This window comes from Heterocephalus glaber, unplaced genomic scaffold, assembly GCF_053883595.1.
Source record: "Heterocephalus glaber isolate CG9 unplaced genomic scaffold, H.glaber_assembly_v1.0 deba00001538, whole genome shotgun sequence".
Taxonomy (NCBI): domain Eukaryota; kingdom Metazoa; phylum Chordata; class Mammalia; order Rodentia; family Bathyergidae; genus Heterocephalus; species Heterocephalus glaber.
The window spans coordinates 743,191-763,005 of record NW_028258333.1 but is presented as its reverse complement, the minus strand read 5'-3'; positions in this window follow the sequence as shown (position 1 = coordinate 763,005).

Below are 19,815 nucleotides of genomic sequence, written 5' to 3'. Positions count from 1 at the left end.
CAGTTTCTGTTTGAAAATGATCCACGCAGTCCGTGCCTGGAGAACACCATGGCCTCTAAGTGAGCGGTTCCAAAGACCTGCTCCTCAGGGCGTGGAGGTGCAGGCCTATGATCTCCTTGATCTCCAGGAGGCTGAGGCAGGAAGATCACAGGTTCTAGCCCAGCCTGGGCAATTTAGCGATTTAAACCAGTCTCAAAATGTAAAAGGCCTGGGGATGCGGCTCAGGGCAAAGGCTCTGGATTCAGTCCTCTGTACCACCAGAAAAAATAAAAGACAGAAAGACCCACCCGGGCCACCTGCACAGGCCCGGAGGCCGAGTCCACGCCTGACCGGGCCCAGGGCCCCGCGCTGGCTGCTTCTCTCTGAACACTTCTTGCACCTCCACACAGCTGGCGCATCGCAGCTGTAAGGACTCAGACCTCAAAGGGCCCGAAACCTCCCCAGTTCACAGCGGCGGAAACGCCGGGCTCGGCCATCCCTCTCCTGACCCAGTGGCCCTGGATCCTCAGCCCCATTCCCACGGGACCCGGGCCAGTGCCTGCCGCGACAGACACTCTCCTCCGGGAGTGAGTGTGCGCACACGAGTGTATGTGTGTGTGCACATGTGCGCTTATCTTGGGGCACTAGGATTGAACCCAGGGCCTTCACCCGGACCTAATCCCCAGGCTTTTATTTTACTTTTACTTTGAGACAAGGGTCTCTCTAAATCACCCAGACTGGCTAGAACTTGCGATTCTCCCTCCTCAGTCTCCTGAGTGCGGGAAAGACAGAACGGCGGCTGTTCGCGGATGGATTCTTCTAAGAGAGGGAGACGTGAAGCAGACATAGACCCGCCCCCGCCGAGGGGGAGTTGAAGGAGGGCGGAACCCTGTCCCGAGCCTTACCCCAGTAGGGCCTGGCCCTTGCGGAATGCGAGGCCCTGAGGTCCAGCCCGAGCACCCAGCAGGCCACAGCGCTGCGGGAAAGCACTCAGCACCTGCAGGCCCGGACACGAGGCCGGAAAGCTGGATGCCGGGGCGGCGAGGGCCCCTGCAGGTGACAGACAGCTGGCCTCTGTCCCGAGGGCCCTGAGGAGATGCCAGGAGCCTGGACCGCGCCCGGAGCTGCGGGGTGGGACCTTCCACCTTCGCCCAGGACAGCGCGGGAGCCGGGAGCCGCTGCCGCCACAGGCCCGAGGGCAGCAGCGGGTGTGAGAGGGCCCCAGGTGGGACACACACTGGGCCAAGTGTCTGGGTCCAGGCTCCTCGGCTGGGGAGGGGCCACATCCCGATAAAGCCGTAGGAATCTGAAAATAAGTGGAAAAGGCATTTAATACCCCTAACTTACTCAACGTCCTAGCTTAGTGACAGAGTACACTGTATTTTTTATTTGTTTTGTTTGAGACAGAGTCTTGCCATGTAGTTTAGTCTGGTCTTGGACTCACTGTGTAGCCCAGGCTGACCTCAAACTCATGGTAATCCTCCTGCCTCAGCCTCCTGAGTGCTGAGATTATAGGCGACCACCACCATGCCCAGTTTGGATTCATCCATATTTGGAAAATTTTTAAAAGATATATTTTCTAAAACTACAGAGAATAATGAAGAGGTCAGGCAGAAAAGAAAAAAAAAAGCACGAAAGCATTTAGAGGAAATTCATGCATGTAACACTGTATTTACCTAGTCTGGAAAATCTAACTTGTTCTGTCCTTTCCTACTGCACAGTAGATGTGCTGTTTAAATATAAATATGTACACTTTTAAAAATAACATTGCATTTTACATATGCTGTAGGAAAGAATAAAAATAGCTGCCTAGACTCGCCTATGTCATAGGGATTAAGGCTCATCTTGTCCTAACCCAAGTACAACATCCAGTGGTTGTCAAGAAAAATTATGAAGTCCAGCCTGGCGTGGTGATGTGTGCACCTGTAATCCTAGCACTGAGGAGGCTGAGGCAGGAGGATCACCCCGAGTGCAAGGCTCGCCTGGGCAACTTAGTGAGACCCTTGCTCAAAAACATCAAAAAGAAAAGGAAAAATCCTGATGTCTTGTTGGAGTTACTAAGTGTTGGGTCAAGCCAAGGACAGTGGCTGGAACCGGAAGTGACTTCCTGAAATGCTGGGGCCCTAACCACCACCACTGCCCCCCCCCCGCCCCATACCTCTCATCCTTCTTTAACTGCAGGGCCAGATCTTCCATCACCCCTTAATTCCTGGAGTGGGATGGCGGGGAGATGCTACAGCTCAATGTGTCCCTCAAAGGTTGGCACACGGATGCCTGGTCCCCAGGGTGGTCATGTTCCAAGACAGGGCCCAAGGGCTTCAGAGCTCTCCTAGGACCCCAGTCAGTTCTCATAAGAGATTTGGTTTTTGGCTTTTGGTATCAGGGATTGAACTCGGGACCTTGAGAGGCAGGCAGCAGCAACACTGAGCTAAATCCCCAGCCCAAGAGATTTGTTATTTTAAAAACCATCCTGAGCTGGGTGCAGTGAAGCACACCTGTGGTCTCAGCTACTGGGAGGCTGAGGCAGGAAGGCTGAAAGTTGAAGGACAGACTAGACTCAAAAGAAAAGGACAGGATATTGCTGAGTGGTAGAGTATCAGTTCAATCTCAGAACGTCAGAAAACTAACAAGCTGGCCCCTCCTCACCAGGCTGGCTTCCTGTCTCTTTTATTGAGTGCTTGAAATCTAACCCAGGACCTCACATTTGTGTGCTCTACCCCTGAGCTGCAGCCCCAGCCTTAAACCTCTTTTCTTTATAAAGTCTCCAGCCTCCAGTAATTTGTCACAGCAGCATAAAACAGGTTTTATTCAGAGGATGCCGAAGACGGCACCAAAATTTTCTTGACAATGTTTATCATCACACACAGATTTGTGCAAAAGGCAGGATTAGGTCTTTTCAGTATATGTGGTATAATTGTGCCAGAAATTCTCGATCTACAGAAAACGTTAGTCAAAATATTGGAAGAAGGATTTTTGTGTGTTTATAGTTCTGTTTTTCCCCCAAAGGACGTTCTGTGCCTCACGAAAGATTGGACAGAAGTAGCAGGTGACACAGATGGCTCCGAAGTGTAGGAGATTGAAACAGCAGCAGCAGCAAAGCCAAGCCCTTCATGGCACAGACCCTCACATGAAAATTTGCACGCTGACAGCTGCCAAAGTTTCTCTGGAGTGGAATCAGGAAATTTTCAGATCATTGCTTAAGCCAGTCCAATTTTAAAATCAAACAATGGTTAGCTAAATTAGCTTAGGACATGAAACTTCAAGTTTGGTAAAGCATTGCTTTCACTCTGCTCTAGATGCTGTTGCTTTGGTTGAACAAACCAATAACAGAAAATGAACAGAGTAATTTATGGAAGGAACGCAGGTCAAGATGCTGTTGTAAGGCCCATGAGGTTTTCTCAGCCTTGGACAGCATCACAAAAGCTGCTGAGGTTTGGGGAGTGGGGTGAAAACTCTTCAGAATAAGCTAACCATGCTGGGTGTGCTGATGCACACCTGTAACCCAGCACTTGGGAGGCTGAGGCAGAAAGATAGCCACATTTGAGGCCAGCCTCAGCTACATAGTGAGTTCAAGTGAAAACCAAAAGAAAAGATTCATTTCTAGTGCATGCTGTGCCACTTTCTTTTGGTTTTTACTCGGTTTCTCCAGAGCCCAGAGTTTCTGAAGCACAGGCAGGGAAAAGCCCCATTAATGTTTTGTTTCGCCTTTTTGTTTTCGAGAGAGGGTCTCGCTATGCAGTCCAGGCTGGCCTCGAACTCGCAGTGATCCCAGGTGCCCAGTGCTCTGGGGAAGGGCAGAGGCGCTGCCTCAGTCAGTCCTAGGACTGCAGATAATTCTGGTCAATCTACCTGGTGACACACGTTGGGCCACCATTGGGCGAAGGAATTATCATGTGTCAGAAATTGTCCAATCAAAGGACCGTCAGTGCCCGAATCACCTTCCTCCTCACTGGGACTGGATGCCTAAGCCCCGCAGTTTAAAAGAGGGGAGGCTGATCCGGGTTCACATGGCAGAAGTTGCAGTCCCTGCTTGGTCAGCACAGGTAGAAGGGGCTGGTGGAGCAGAGCTGCTCACTGCATGGCCCAGACAGGAAGCAGAGAGAGAGGGAGGAGCCGAGGGAGAAGATAAACCAGCACAGACCACGCCCCCACGACCTGGCCCCTCCTCCCAACAGCCAGTCATCCCGGGAGATCCAATCACCTTCCAAAGCCCGCCTGCCAGCCAGGAGGCTCCTGGGGAACAACTAGATAGAAACCTTGACTCGTGTCCCCTTTGCCATTTACGTCTGTCTAGGGAGGGTTTTAGTTACTTGTCGCAAGAGGAAACTGCTGGATCTGAGTTGGGTGCCAGGAGGCGAGGGTCTCAAATCATAACCCTGAAAAAGCCAGGCTCCCGGATTAGCCAAGCACGGGCGAGTCCGATCACGTGTTTGAAAAACGGCTAATTAAGCTGTCTTCAATTATAGCTTAGGAGACAGACCCAGTGACTAATGTGATTATTTTAGGGAACTTGGTAGGAAATGTTCTGGAACATGTTGGCTGGTTCTTGGGGGTTCTTTGTAAGGTTTTAAGAGACAGGGAGAAATCTGGGTGTGGTGCCACACACCTGTAATCTCAGCACTTGGGAGGCTGAGGCAGGAGGATCACAAGTTCCAGCCCAGCCTGGGCAATTTAGCCACCTAGTGAGACCCGGCCCCAAAATAAAAAATGCAAAATGGGCTGAGGATGTGGGTCAGTGCAAAAGTCTTGAGTTCAGTCCCCAGTGCCACAAAAACAAGAAGGATAACAATGTTGTTTTCTTGTACGAGTACCATTGTGTCAGTTTATTCCGAAATTTCAAATCCCATGAAAGGAAAGCTTCGGGTTTGTGGCATTTCTGAAAATGGGGGTAGATCTTGAGGCTTGAGAACTGTCTGCCAGAGACTCCGGAGGCAGAGACGCGCGGGCTGCTCAGACTCGGCATCCAGGGCCACAACCGAGAATCCCCGAGCAGGTGACCGATGGAAGAAAGGTCCCAGCAGGCGCAGGACACAGGGGGACTGGATTTGGGAGCGCGCTCTCCAGGGCTGGAGGCTCTGCTTAGAAAGGCGCGCCCGGGCCAATGGTTTCCTCTCACACCCACCCTTCCTGTCGCAGCTCCAGTGTTCCCAGGGTGGAACTGCCCCGCCTCGGCCTCCCCAGCACCAGGGCCTACCGGGCCTGCGGCTGTCACCTCCCGTCCTGTCCCCAGGTGCGCTGTGGCGCCTCCTGCCTTCCTAAGACAGCGGCTTGGATGGGAAGTAGGGCTGTGGGTGTGGACACGCTTGGCCTGCAGGTCCGGGGCCCTGCTGCTGCTGGGCAGCATCGAGGGCCCGGAGGGGTGAACTCTGTCATGGCCGCCGATCTCAAAGCTCCTCGCTGCAAGATTTTCCTAATAGATCATACTTTTTTGGAAACAGTTTTAGTCTTAAAGATCTATTGCACAGAGTCTAGAGTCTCTACGTGCCCTGCCCCAGTTCCCCATTCTTAGCATTTTACATGAATAGTATGTTTTTAAATTTTATTTATTTATTTTTTGAGACAGGATCTCGCTATGTAGTTCTGCCTGGCCTTGAACCCACTATGTAGCCGGGGCGATCCCCCTGCCTCGGCCTCCCAAGCTCTGGGCCCGGCTGGGGTTCTCCTTTATCCGGATAGACCTGGCTCCTCCCTCATGGTTTGGGAAGGAAGAACTCGCAGGCCGCGCCCGGGCCCCACACACAGCAGGAGCCTCACGCTGATCTTGGCCTGGCTGCTGGATGGAGGTGGAGCTTGCCGGTTTTCCTGTGGTGATGTCCCCTTCCCTCTGTCCTCCTGCAGAGGTCGCTGTGCCCTGTCATGTTCCCACCTGGCCCGTTCCAAGAGTGGCTCAGAGCAGGGAGGGACAGGCCATCGCCGGGTGGGGAACACAGCCTCCCCAGGCTGGCTTCGGCCCGTTCTCGCTGTGCGATGTCCCTGGCTGAGGGTCGTCACACCCGTCACCCTCCTGTCCTCCACTGGGCCCCACATGGGCCCTGCACAGAGCGAGACCTTGCTCATCTTTAAAGGCTTCAAAGCACTGGGGTCACCTCACAGTTACTGCTTATTTTTCTTTTTTTCCCAGTATAGGGGACTGAACCCAGAGCCTCCACACTGAGCTATACCCCTGTCCCCACCTTTTTTATTTTGAGACAGGGTCTTGCTAAGTTACTAAATTACCCAGGCTAGGCTCAAACTTGAGGTCCTCCTGTGTCAGCCTCCCAGACTGCTGGGAGTATATGTGTGCCACCATGCCCAGCTCAGCTTTAATTGCTGCTGCTACGTGACCCTCAAAGGCAGGAAGCTGCTGGCCTGGACCTCTCCCTGGGAGTCAGGGCTGTGTAGACAGAGCACTGCACTGCCCACCGTGGGGCCCTCTTGGCCTGGAGCCCATCTGCCTCAGCCACTCCAGGGGCCAGGGCACCCACGCAGGAGTCCTGGTCGCTTTCCCTTTCAGGGCAGGATGTATGGCAGGGACATGGGTTTTACGGAGCACAATCCCCTCTAGTTCATGTGCTCTGTGTGAACAAAGCCAGACACCAGAGGGGCTGTGAGGCCACTGCAGGTAGCTAGGGCTGAAATGACGGAAATTAAGATCACTTCCACCTCTCGACAAATCATGTAATGTGGCAATTCTCCCAGCTGAAATCCAGGTGGCCTTCACGCTGAGCTCAGTACACGCACACACACACACACACACACTGTGAAATTTTGAGACAGAGTCTCATTAAGTCACCAAATTGCTCAGGCTGTGCTCAAACTTGCAATCCTCCTGCCTCAGCCTCCCAGAGGCATGCACCATCTCACCAGGCAAGAAGTATATTTTCAAATGTTAGGGTCCACTCTGCTTCCATTAAAACCTGGAAAGTATGGGGCCAGGGATTTGGCTTAGTGTCGGCAAGTCTGTCTCAAAAGCACAAGGTCCAGAGTTCAATCCCCAATACCTCCCCGCCAAAAAAACAAAAAAAAAACCCCACAACAAAACCTGGAAAGTAAAATTACAATAAAGTCAGATTTGGATGCAAATAATATACTTAAACTTTAAATATATCTATATATTACAGTAAAATCTTGGACTGCGAGTAACGTGCTCCGCAAGTGTTCTGCAAGATGAGCAAACATTTTACCTTGATAAACACAAGATGTCTTGCAATACAATAGCACCTGCTACCGAATGTCACATGATCACAACTGAGCCACTCTTTTCTCTCTCTCTCTCTCTCTCTCTCTCTCTGTACTGCGGGATTGTGAGTGATCAGCTCCCAACACCAAGAGGTCATGGTGGAGGAGATCTCGTCTGCAGAGGAGGAGGAGGAGAAAAAGGCAGAGGAATCCCTCACTTCGAATGAGATCAGGGAGATGTGTACAATGTGGGAAACGGTGCAAAACTGTGTAGAAAACACCACCCGAATAAGGCTGAGCAGTGTGAGCGATAAATCTGTCTAATGACAATGCATTGCCACATTTCCATGAAATCCTCAAAAGGAGGCAAAAGCAAGTGTCATTGGACAGGTACCTCATGAAAGCTGTACAAAAAGAAAAAGATTCCACTGAGCCTATAGCAGTAATTCCGTTTGTGATAGTGAAAGCCGCTACACAGTGACCCTCCTCCCTCTTGTCTCCCTCACACCAGCCATGAAGGTTTTCAAAGGTAAGTGCAGGTTAATTTGTTTATTTTTCTTTATACTTTGTATTTTCTTTATTATTTTTTATTACAAAATATTACTGTATCATCATGACTTTTATATGACTATTTTTTGGTTGTGAAATGAATAATCTGCATTTCCATTATTCTTATGGGGAAATTTCCTTTGATATACAAGTCCTTTGGATTACAAGCATGTTTCCAAGGTTTTGCTGCATATGGTATACTGTGTGGGGCACAATAGCACACCCCTGTAATTCCAGCACTTGGGAGGCTGAGGCAGGAGGACTGCTGTGGGTTCCAGGCCAGCCTGGGCTACATAGTGAGATCAAGGCCAGCGTGAACTACACACTGAGACTCTGTCAAAAAAACAAAAACAAAAACAAGAAAAGTCAAAGCATGGGATAGCATATAAATTATACTATATTTCATAAATTATACACATAATTATTATAGATGTAAATTATATGTATAATTTATAATTATTATACTCTATTTAACTTTTTGTTTTTGCAGGGCTGGGAGTTGAACCCATGCAAAACACACATTCTACCACTAAACTACACACTGAGCCCATGTTGTACCCTATTACATTATAGTACTGTAACATAATATATTATCCCATTGTACTACACATTACACCGTGTAAAGAATAAATGTAAATTATGTACCAATTAACTGACTGTTAAAAAGTCACCCGGGGAGTGGGCTGAGGCAGGGTGGTGCCTTTCCGAGGGCCCAGCATCTCCCATCTGCCCTCACCCTACAGCGTCTGCCTGTCTGGACCTAGCTGTATCCGGGCCAGGGGTAGGGCCACCCGGCACCGCTCCCCAACCCCCAGTTCCCAGGCCCAGGGTCCCTGCAGTGAGAACGATGGTGGCCACAGTGGCAGGCGCTGATCCGCTGATGCGCTCCAGAGCCCATAGCCAATGTTGTGCCACCAAAGCCTGCCTCGGAACTCACTGTGGAGCCCCGCGGCAAGGAGCTCTCTGCCCAGGCTGCACCCCAACCCTGCTGATTTTACGTTGCAACAGGTTCTCACTGTGATTTGCCCAGGCAGGGCTCCAACTTGCCATCCTCCTGCCTCAGCCTCCTGGAGTGCCGGAATCCAGGCAGCTCCTAGGCCCTGTGCAACCGGCTCGCTGTGGGGCTGAGAAGCAGATCCGAGTGTACGCAAGTACTGTGTCCACACCCCTCTCGTGAAAGCGGGAATTTACTCTCTTGGTGGTCTCCCCCGTCCACCGAGAAGGGCACGGATTGTTGTGACCACCTGGCAGTATGCGGGGTGATATCCATGGGCCTCTGGAGGCGCTCCTGACCCACACTGTCCCCTCTCCCATCCCGGGCAAGGAGTCATCTGTTCTCTGAGGAAGCTGGCCTCGAACTCACTGTGAACCTCCTGCCTCAGCCTCCCCATGCTGGGATCTCAGGCATGCGCCACCAGCTTCTCCTGGTGCTGTCCCTGTGTCCCCACCGCAGGGTCCGGAGGGCTGGGAAGGGGCGCCTTCGGGGAGCTGGGACAGAGGGGAGGCAGGGCGGCGGCGTGGGTCTAATCCGCTGGCTTTAGCAACCACCGCATCCGGGTCCGGATCGAGCGCCTGCTTTTTATAGCACGGCAGCCGGCTTCCAAATTAGCAGCCCTTAATCCCCTACCGCTCCAGTTCTGAGGGGACGGAGGGCCAAGCTGCAGGCTGAGGTCCGTTCAGTCGCCTGGGGTTGGTGACAGCTGGGGGCGGGGCGTGTCCCGCGGGAGAGGCTGGGAGGCCGAGGCAGGTGGAGCCGCCCGTGGGGGCGGGGCGCTGCACCCTGGCGTCCGTGTCCCCCGGGCCAGTGCTCCTCTGTCCGGGAAGCTCTGCCCCAGCGTGACCTCGCCCCCGACTGCTGCCCCGTCCCCCGTGCTGTCCCCGTCCCCACCTCGTCGGGGCTTTGCCCGCAGTGCCTCGGCTTGGGCCGACCGTGTCTGCAGGGCAGGTTTCCGGAGGACTCCGAGCCGGGCGCGGACGCCCGGGGGCGCACTCGGCCCAGTGCCGGCGACCGTCGCCTCCGCGGTCCAGACAGCGAGCGCCCCTTCCAGGCAGGAAGGTGCAGGGTGTCAAGTATTTTTTATCCTAGATACATAAAGCCGGGCCAGTCTGCACTCCCACACAAACACACCGCGGCCCTCACACAGCAGCATTTGCGTGGCTGCCTTTATTTAACTTGCTGATCTCATCACGGCTGTGAAAATATAATACAGTTGAGCCTGTAACCTGAGGACTTCGGAGGCTGAGGCAGGAGGATCGCTGCGAGTCTGAGGCCAGCAAGACCCGGTCACTAGCGACTCCTAATTCCATCCGTAACCAGGCTGTTTCCAGATAAGGTCAGGCGCGCAGGTGTGGGGAAGACTCCAGCACTGGAGTTTGGGGACGCGTCCCCGGCCCTCCTGCTGCTGCTCTGGGGTCCCACGCAAGGTGGTGACAGAGGCGATGCGGGGCAACTGGCTCAGCCCCGACTCCTCCCCACCTCCTACACGCCCTGCGCTGGGCCAAGCACAACCTTCTGAAGCTTTCGCTGGCAGGGAAACCGAGTTGCCCGGGCTGGGGCATCTTTGAGCCCAAGCCGCAGACCCGCAGCCGTCTGTCCGAGCCTAAGGCGTCTCCTCAGGGCTCCTCAGTGACCGCTGCGCCTCCAGGGGAAGAGAGGAGAATTAACAGATGGACCAGGCAGCCTAGCTGGACAGCGGTCAATTCGCACCTCCACTAATGTCACCCGCAGCTGCTCCCGGCACCCAGTCCACAGAGCCCAGAGCGGCAGAGCAATTGTCAGCGGAGTTAGTGCATCGAGGGGAAACCAGGAGCCCCAAAAATGGAAGGAAGAGAGGGAGGGAGGCCAGAGGAATCTGTTTCCATGGCTGAGGCCCAGGGGACAGAGCGCCCTGGCCTCCCGGCCCCTCCCGCGGACCCCACTGAGACCTCGGACCGAGCCGGGCCGCAGGGGGGGCAGAGCAGACACTGCGGGAGGGAGGGAAGCCTGGCGCCATGCCTCTCCAGCCCAGTGACTTCCGGCAGAGTGATAGCCTCTGGGATCCGAGCCCTCCCCAAAGGATGACGCAGGAGGACCAGTGACCTCGCGGGGCGCTCCAGTGGGGCCTGGAGCCCAGCCCCTCACCTCACAGGCTCCCAGCACCCAGTCCCTCCTCTGCCACCCACAGGAGCACGGAGGGCTCCAGAGCGCATTTGCACATTCAGAATATTAATAGACAGCTACTTTACTGCATTTGATGTCAGAAACTAGAAATTATGTCAGAGCCATGGATTCCAGAGTTCTTTGCAGACACAAATCACCGCCTTGAAGGTCTGTGGTCCTTACTCTTTCTATTTCTTTTTATTTATTTATTTTGGGTTTTTTGAGACAAGGTCTCACTATGTAATTCAGGCTGGCCTTGAACTCAACTCTGTAGCCAGGCTGGCCTCAAACTCCTGGCAATCCTCCCTCCTCAGCCTCCCAAGTGTTGGGATTACAGGTGTGCACCACCATGCACCAGGGCCTGGCCCGTGGTAGACAGGTGCTGTACCTCTGAGCTAGCTGCCCAGCCTCGAGTCTGCTGTTTTGTAGAAATGGAAATGTATTCAGAATGCTTTGCCACAGGATTTGAAAGCAGTTCACACATTAGGGACACTGGAATTTGCATCGGGATGCTCAAAGTGGTCCTTCCTGGGTCCCAGTGTTCTGCACTTGTGGGGAACCCACTGCCCGCCCTGGGCTGTGGAAGAGGCCCTGCCATCCACACAATGACCCACGGGCTGGAGACAAAGGAGCTAGGGGTGCAGGACCGAACCCAGAAGAAACACAGGAAGCCGAGACCTCCCGCAGGCTGGTTCTGGAAGATGGCCTGGAAGATGGCCTGGAAGTTGCTCACCTGTGCTGGCGACCGGGCACACAGTGACCCAGCTGCACGGCCAGTCACAGGCTCATTCTGCCTGGGTCCCTGCCCACGTGGAGGTCCCCGCCAGAATGCACTGGGGGCTCTGCACAAGACTCTCGGGGAGTGGCTGGTGGGCTGGCAGGTACCGCTGGGCCCTCCCCCAGTTCCTTTCCCTCCAGTTCCTCAAACAGGGGGACCAGCAAGCAAGCACTGTCCCTGGGGGTGCTGAGCTCACAGCTGCTTCAGGCTGGGGGATTTATATGAGGAACTGTGCCGGGCGTGGGGTGCACACCTGTAATCCTAGTGTTCAGAGGCTGAGTTTGAGGCCAGCCTGGGCCATACAGGGAGACTATGGTCACCATACCTGGCCCTTATTTTGTTGTTTGTGCTTTCTTTGACTTCTGTTAGAAGCCATTGCCGAATTCAACATCATGAATTTTTTTTTTTGGTACGGGGAATTGAACTCAGGACCCTGCACTTGCCAGGCAGGTGCAGTGCCACTGAGCTGAATCCCCAGCCCAGCGTCATGGACTTTTACACTTAGATCTTTAATCTGTTTTATGTTAGTTTTTATATAGGCATGAAGGGTCAAAATTATTTTCTCTTCCCCAGCACCATTTGTTGAAAAAAAATCCTTTCCCCATTGGACGGTCTTGGTGTTCCTGCTGGAATTCAGTGGCCCAGGAAACACAGGGGTCCCCTCCACATGCTCAGCTCTAGTCCACTGATCCATACGTCGGGGCAGTGCCAGCCCCATGCTGCCTCAACTGCCCGCTCTGCAGCTCATCTCAACACGGAGGTGTGATGTCTCCTACCCTGTCCTTTCCGGGATTATTCTGGTTATTCTGAATAAGTCATTCACTGTTTATGCCCAAAAAGAAAGACAGGGATTTTCTCTGAATAGCAAGTGTAACTTACTTTTTGTTCATTTGTTTTGTTTTGTCTTGAGACAGACTGGCCTTGAACTCATGGCCTAGATCCTCCTGCCTCAGTGCTGGGATTACAGGCATGTACCTCTACACCTGGCAGTTAGCTTTCTTTTTAAATTGTTCTATTGGTACTCATTATTCTACTTTTTAGTCATTTTATTGACATTTCTGCCCATAATTGGCTCATCAATATAAGATAGGTAGACAGGCAGAGAAAATGGGTGTGCGAAGCCTCTGGACTGTGAAACAGAAATGTGCACTCAGGTAGGGGGTTTGCAGGGCTGGAGCTGCCGTGAGCCTAAGCGGTCACTGGCTGAGCAGTGAGTAACAGACCCAGGTGCCCTTCTGGCTTTGACTCAGCGTGTAAATTACTGAGTGCACACCCCAGAAGTTCCAGAAGGCAGTCAGCCCCTCCCCTTCTGCCCTGGACCTTGGCTTTCGGTCACAGTGTTCCCCAGGCAGCAAACCTGGGGCCACAGCCTAAGAGGAAGCCACCTGCAGGGGGCTGAAAGGTGAGTGCCTGGGTCCCTGTGACATCTGAATCCCGAGGGGCCCCTCTGGGAGAGCTCGCTCGTGCATCCTGCTCAGCAATCGACTCCCGCACCCACGGCCGTGGCAGGGACGCCAGGCTCCGCGCATCCGTCCTGGCCCGGTGAGCACGTGGCATGGTCCCCGCTCCAGGTGCAGGCAGTGCAGTCACCCATCACCCAGAGCCCGTGAAGGTCAGGCAAGGCCCAGATCTCCCTGGAGACAGCAGGTGGTGCAGAGACCAGAGCTGCTGGGCTGCTCCCGGCTGCGGTGCAGAGACCTGGGACAGCAGTGTCACAAAGGCACCACAAGGCCACCTCTAAACCTTACTTTGTGACCTTATGAAAATCATGTCACCCTGCAGTTCTACAGTCCATAGCGTCCCACCTTGGGTGTCCGATTGCTGGGCGACACAATGTGAGATGCGACTCGGTCATGTCTGTCCCACACCTGTCACTCCAGCTCCAGCCTCACAGCTGAGCGGATCCGACCTGGCCCTCTACACCTAGATCTTTGTTTTGAGAGGATTCAGCTCTCTGAACTTCCCTCACATGGCGCTTTCTACTTGCACCAAAAATCTCTATGACTTCTTGCACAAATCTAAATCGTTTTGTCACATTTATTGGTGATACAGAACCACTGAAAACAATCCTTCAGTTATGACAGTCCTCCATTCACCACATATTTACTGAGCATTTCCATTAATTGCTATTACTGTTCAGCAGATATGCGGTGTGATCGAAAAATATGGTGAAAGTTTAGTTTTTGTTTTTAATTAAAGTAAAAGATACATTTACTGTGACTCCCCCTCAAAATGCGCCCTCTCACTTCGAATACACTTATCCCATCCTTCTTGCTGCTTTCTGAAGCAGTCCTGGAATCCTCTTTCCTGAGGGTCTCTAGCTGTGCTATCTCAGCTGCCTCAATGTCCTGAATTGATTCAACATGTTTCCTTTCCATGGTCACTTTGACTTTGGTGGAAGAGCGGAAATTGAGCAGTGCCACATACAGTGAATAGGTGGATGAGGACGGACCATGGTAATGTTTTTGTCAGCCTGTCCTTGGATGGCGCTGGGCAGCAGCACTGACCGCGTGTTTGTGTATTTGATCACACCTAGTAAAGACATTCACAAAAGACTTCCAGAACCCCTGCAGAAAGTGGCAAGAATGATGGGATAAGTGTACTTGAAGTGAGAGGGAGTGTTTTGAGGGAGAATAATAGCAAAGTGTCTTTTACTGTAATAAAATTTTTTTTTAAACTATCGGGTGCATTCTCTGCCCACACTGCATAGGAACGGGGATACAGGAGACGGAGGTATTGGGAGGACAAGCTCCGCATTTCCATCTGTCTGCTGAGGACAGGAGGCACGCATCCCGGGGTGCTGGGGAGCGAGGGGTTTCTGAGTGCAGTACTTTCAGTGCTGAGACTAAGCCTGGGCAAACCAGACCAGCTGGTGACCCCACTTAGCAGACACCCTGATATAAGGGGAAGAGATGCAACTCCCAAACCTGCTGGCTATCCGAAACTAAAGCTCCTATTCTCTAAAATCAAGGGATGAATTCTAAGGAACAACAGAGGTGTAGAGTAGGAAAAATTTATTGAGAGAAAGATAGCTTCTAAGAGAGACTGAAGGGAGACCAAAAAGTGAATTTCCCACCCACTCTGCTCCTGAAAGGTGTTTTATGGGACAAAGCCAAGAGGCAAGGCAGGTTCAAGGTGGGACAAAACTATAGTCAACTGGTAAGACTGCAAGTGCAGTTGCTTAGGTAATATTGGTCCAAGGGGAAATCACAAGGTGGACAATGAGGTGGGACAAAACTATGACCAACCAATAAGATTACAAGAAGTAGATTCGCCATTGCCCCCCACGGCCCTCTGGAGTGGGTGTGGCCAGCACTGGCCCCGCCCTCTCCCCATGCCACTTGCCTGGGCACTTGGTAGCTTTCCTTATTTTGAAATTTTCCATTAAATGATTTTTATGTTTTATAATCAGGAGGAAAACATTTAAATAAGCAGTCTTTCTCTTCTGAATGAAGACCTTAGACCTCTGATTTGGGCCTGGTCTTTTTTTTTTAGTACCGGGGATCGAACTCAGGTCCTTCTGCTTGCAAGGCGGGCAGCAGAACCACTGAGCTAAATCCCCAGCCCAACAGTCTTTGTCTTTTGGCAAAATATACACCCATTTTCCTGTCTCTGCTCCTAGTATTCCTGGAGCTGTGGAGTATGCACAGCGATCTTGCTGTCTGACCAGTTCATTCTGTCTTCTGTCTTTAAGATAAGCTGCTTGGAAAATAACGTGTAGACTTTTCTTCCTGCCTGCCTCCCTCCCTCAGTCCTAGCTGATCGTCCCTGACAGCAGAGCTGAGCCACACTCACCACCTGCTTACCAGCTTCGCCCTTAATCCCCAGCTGTTCCCACTTCATCAGGCTGCAGATGGTCTTGCTAATCACACAGGCAGCCTCCCGAAGAACACACTTCATCCATCACATTGGAAATGACCAGCGAGGGCTGCCAATGCTGTGCATGGAAGCCCGGAGGCAGAGTGTGACATTGGTAAGGCTCCTCGTGCCACGCTTCCTGGGTAACCCTGCTGTTGTCCACAGCTAAATTAGTTAGAAAATACTAGAAGGCAGTTGGGCAGGGCTGGGCCCTCAGCAGAGAGGACAGCTGTGGCTGGAGGCGCTTTCACTGAAGACCAGGATTCGAGAGAGGAACAGCTTCACCTGCATTCTTCCCCTGGGGATGGACAGCAGTGACCGAGAATCTAAATAGGCACTAATCACCTTGGGTGGGACTGAAACCTCCCCAGCCCAGTCCTTTTCGGAAAATCCTGGTATTCCTTGTACTCTTGCTACATGACTTGCTTCCCCATTTGCTCCCCATCTAATCAATATTTCCTAAGCATCTATGCTTGTAATCTTTTGTCCCACCTTGAGCCCACCTCTCCTCAGTGATTTGCTCAACAAAATACCCTTGAAGTGCCAGAGATTTAGCTCAGTGGTGCCACCGCCTGCTTTACAAGCTCAAGGTCCTGAGTTTGATCTTTGATACCAAAAAAAAAAAAACCACCCTTGAGAAGTGGGGTTGGCGGGCAGCCTTCTTACATAGAAGCTGTCTTTCTCCTTTCTCTCGATGAAGTCTTCCTGCTCTTAACCTCTGCTGTTCCTAGAATTCATTCTTTTGGTTTTAGAGAACACCACCTCGGGGTTTTGGATGTCTAGCAGGTTGGGAGATATAATATTTCCCTTCCATTATTTGGATTACTTGGTGCTCTGTATCAGTGGGGCAGAGAGGAAGAAATACAGTCGTTGTGTCAGTGAGGGCTTGGGGCTGAGTGACAGAAACCCCAGGAAAGGCTGCACAATGCTTTCTGTCCAGAACCAGGGTTTCCAGGAGCAGTCTGGCTCTCCTCTCCCCAGATTTCCACACACCTCTATGGCTAGAACTGGCCCTTCCCAGGCTCTCCCCTCCCAGCCCCTCTGGGACCCCCAAAGCCTGGTGAGGGCTTCCTGTAGCCAAGTGGTAAAGAGAAGCCCGTTCCTTCCCCCTTGACAGGCACAGGCACAGCGGGCACAGCGGCTCTCGGGTTGCGTGCTGGGGTTGTTGCATGTTGTGGATTGCTCTGTCCTCCCTTATGTTGACGCTCTAACCCAGCACCTGTGAATGTGACCTTATTTCCAAATAGGCTCTTTGCACATACATTTGAGATGAGTCCTGCGGGTGACTCTAATGCCACACGTCGGTGTCTTTGTAAGAAGGGGGTGAACAAACAGGCACCCAGGGAGCCCCCCGACAGAGGCAGCCCCTCAACTTGGGACATTACAGCCAGAACTATGGAAGGTGAACTTCTGTCGCTTCACATCACCCCGTTCAGAGTGATTCACGGCAGCAGCCCAGGGGAATTGACATTACACCATAAAATATCCCAGAAGGTCAAACACCCCAGCGTTCTAAGGGCTAAGTAACGCAGGAGAAGAAATAGTGGAGAGTGCATGGTCTCTTCCCCAAACCTGGAAGTCTCTGATTAGAAAGAAAAGATTGGCTATGTAAAACACATAAAAAGAACAAAGTTCGAATAAATGGTAGAAATGTATTTGCACCACGTGCACCATTGGTAAGGGACCCTAAGTGACTGAAATAGAAATAACCTGACACACACAGAGATGAGGCCGGGGACAGCAGAGGTTCAAAGGCAATGAAACGTGGAGACTTGATCCGCCTCACTGATCATCAAATACAAGAAAATTAGAATAAAATTACACAATCGCAGCTACTGGTACCGATGACTCAGACCAGAAACATCCAGTGCTGACTGTAGCTGCTCCCGAATGTCCCGGCCAGAAGTGGCAGGGGCCTGGCTATGCAGTAGGGGTAACTCGGCAGGCCAGGGCTGACCAGACCCCGCACGTGGTCTTGCCTGGCTCCTGGGGGTGACGTCTGAGCCCCAGGAGTAGCCTTGTGATACCAGTGTCTTTGCAACAATGTAGCACTAAAAATGTCCCCCAAAGCCTCCTGGGATTATGGGCGGGGCTTTTGGTTGAGTTATGGGAGCTTATAGCTGACTTGCTGTTAGCGGCGGGGTCTGGTTGGAAGAGGTGGTCACCAGGGCATGGCCTCGAGGGCTCATTTCCCTCCCCAGCTGCTCCCTCTGCGCTACTTCTGGTCCTCCACCCCTGAGCAGCTCTCCCCACACACACCTCCCTGAAGTTGTGGGTGTCAGGCATTGTGTCCCAGCAGTGAGGGAAGTGACAGACAGTGTGACTGAGACCCACACCACAGCTGTGGTTTGTGCCAGGGGTGTGACTCACTATGAACACCGCTTCTGCATGCCGGAAGTGCAGGCCCTGCTGTGTCACCTTGACCTGGGGAAGGCTGGTCTGAGAACCCAGGTCTGTCACAGGGGCACTGCATGCCTGCGTCACTGACCCCAGGGAAAGCAAAAACAAAAACAAATACCAGGGCTCCAGTGAGCCTTCCTGGGTGGCGACGTTTCCTGTGTGTTGTCAGACGTTGCTCCGGGGAGAATTCAGTGCTGTCTGCACAGCTCCGCTGGGAGCCCGCTTCCCCTGGACTCTTGGCCATTTACTGTTTCCCTGCGCTGCCTTCTGTCTGTATTTTCTCAGAGATAAATCATAAGCTCCAGGAGAAGGTTTCTGTGAGCCCTGGGAGTCTTTCTAGTGCGTCCTCCCCCTCCCAATGTGAGGGGGTCTTGACCGCTTTGGGATCAGAAGCTGGGGTCAGAGGTTGCACAGCGCCTGTGAGGCACTGCAAGGACTGGATTACTCACATGAAAGAAAAAAGGGTGAGATACGCTGTACCACATCTCGCCTCTATGCAGGAGGAAGGCGGGATGGACCATGCCAGGGTATTTTATGGCTGGGATCCAAACGTGCCCCAAGCCTTGTTGTGTTGAGGACGTGGTTCTTGGTGAGCTTTGGGAGGTACCTGGGTCACACGGGCTCACACTTCACCTGTAGCTTGATCCGTGGATGAGACTGTGATTCGGTGGCACTTTTGGGAGAGAATGGAAACTGGAGGTGGGGCCTAGCTGGAGGGACAGGGTCCTGAGGATGTGGCCTTGGAGACCATATCTGGGCCCTGGCCCCTTCCTCTCCCTCCGCTTCCTGGCTGCCCTGAGGTGAGCAGCCTGACTTCTTCAGGGCCATTTGATGATGTTCTGCCCGCTTAGCTCACGGCAATGGAACGGAGTCCATGGACTGAGCTGTCTGAAACCATGAGCTGAAACAAGCCTTCCCTCCTTAAAGTTGTTTTACCTTGGGTATCTGGTCACAGTGATGAAAAGCTGACACAGAGGGTGTGACACTACATGGCAGTGAGTCCCTGGCCACACCCATGGTCACCCCAGGTCAACGTGAGGTAGAGGAGTGATGTTCTCTCAGTCAATGGGGCTGGAGCTGGGAGCAACGTCTGTTCCCACGCTTGCTTGCTTGCTTGCTTTTTTTTTTACTTTGAAAGAATTTAGTGTGTAAACAAATACAAAAGAAAAAGCATTATAGCAACCAGTTTTGTTATAACAATTTCAAAGATGCTTCACCAATAAGTACTTTTCTACATATATAAAGAAGCTATCTCTGCAAAATACTGTTTACACCTTCCTATGGCATAACTTCACAGTCTCAGATCTTAAGCCAGAAAAATAAGGTTTATGCTGGTAAATAAAACAACTTGCAGATTCCGTCCTCATAATTAATATCCTTGAAAATTATAAAAAGATCTTCCAAAAGGAGAAAGAATATACCTAGCGGGGCCTCCTCGGGCAAACCCATGCCCAGAGGGACTGCCCTACAACCTGCAGGACCAGCCCAGTGATGGTGGGCTGAAATCTAGAAGTGACCTACCTTAGCGCATATGCCTGAGTCAAGGAGTTATTGGCAGACTTGTAAGAAAACAAGAAAACAGTGTAGAGATAAGGTTCCTATGAACTAAACAGTAGTATTTGGCTGTGATACCAAAGGAGCCCAAGAATAAAACAACTATATTGATTATCATTCCCAAATGACAGCTCTGCCATTATTACGGAAAACTGCATGTGAGGTTTCTATTCTTAGTAGATTTCAGCTTGAAGACTTTCAATTTAGAATCTTAAAGTTTGATAAGCTCCTTTAAACAGTAAGTCACATATAATGAATATAGCACTAAACTGATAAGATTGGCTTCTGACTCATCTTGAATTATTTGTGGAAGTATTGCCATTTAAAGAGATCTTTTTCCTGAGACATTGTGCAAAGTCACACAGGACAACACAAATTTTCTCCAGTTTTCCCTACAAAT